Source organism: Octodon degus, unplaced genomic scaffold (genome assembly GCF_000260255.1).
Source record: "Octodon degus isolate 3935 unplaced genomic scaffold, OctDeg1.0 scaffold00176, whole genome shotgun sequence".
NCBI classification, from domain to species: Eukaryota; Metazoa; Chordata; class Mammalia; order Rodentia; family Octodontidae; genus Octodon; species Octodon degus.
Window position 1 is genome coordinate 3,067,938 of NW_004524752.1, and position 1,358 is coordinate 3,069,295.

A 1,358-nucleotide genomic window follows, 5' to 3' on the forward strand; every position below is an offset into this window, starting at 1 on the left:
TTTTTTTTTTTTTTTGCGGAACCGGGGATTGAACTCAGGCCCTTGCGCTTGCCAGGGAAGCACTTATTCCACTGAGCCATCTCCCCGGCCCCTCTGATTTTCTTATGGCATAACACCTTTAGAAGATGTTGGGTTGGCCAGATAGCCCAGCAGATTAAAGCATCTGCTTAGGCAGATGCAGAGACCTGAGTTCCATCCCTAGCATGCTGTGCCCGCCCTGCCCCCAGGATGCACTGAGATGGCAAAAGGGACTGGGTGTGGTGGTGTGTGCCTGTAATCCTGGCACTTGGGAGGCTGAAAACAGGAGGGTCACTCTGAGTCCAATGTGTGTAATAAGACCCTGTACACCCAGTACTAAATATGTTAAAATGTTAAGTCTTCTCTAAATACAGCAAAATAGGCCTCAATACTGTAAAAACATTGATAAGGAAAGGAGTTATGATCATTTAGTTACTCTTAAGTAAATTGTGATTTTTAAACAGGATATAGAAATAATGTCTGAGGGTAAACTGTACATCATCAAATGTTCAGTGTAGAAGCAGCGATGTCAGACTAAACTGAAGAAATAACTTTGCTCTTGAATCAAAATCTTAGCTATTTTAAAAATAGGGAAAATGTAGGCAGATAACATGTTCTTGGCAGCATTATTCATAACAGTTACATTAGAGAAACCACCCGTGTCCACAGATTAATGGATAAGCAAAATGTCGTACAGTATATGCTATATGTAGTGGAATATTGCTTTAAAAGGAAATTTTGACATATGCTAAAACATGGGTGAATATTGTAAGCCAGTCCTAAAAAAAATATGGCTACACTTGGGTATTTAACATAGCTGAAGTCATAGAAACAGTGTAGAATGGTGGTTGCTAGGGGAAAAGAAAAGGCACTGTTGTTTACACAGGGTATGGAAGCCCAGTTGTACCAGATGAAAAGAGTTCTGGAGACAGGTGTTGTAATGGTTACACAACTTTATGAGTGTGCTGAATTCCATTAAACTGTATGCTTACCAATAAAAACTTTTAAAAATCATAGTTAAAACAGTAAATTTTGTGTATTTTTACAGCAATAACAAGAAGAATTGAGGGGTGGGGGAATCCCAAAACCAGAGTCATGAAATAGAGAAAGGCATCATTTTTGTACTAGAATTTAACTTTTCCAAACTGTACAACGCATTGTGCAGGGCTGATACAGAGACAACTCCTTCCACAGAGGAACAACCCGTTCAGAGGAGACCAGTAGTCCAATCAGAACGTCCAGGGAGGTTAAGATTTTTTTGAGATAGGGTATTGCTATATACTTCAGTTTGGCCTTGAACTCACTATGTAGCCCAGGCTGGCCTTTAACTCATGGTGATC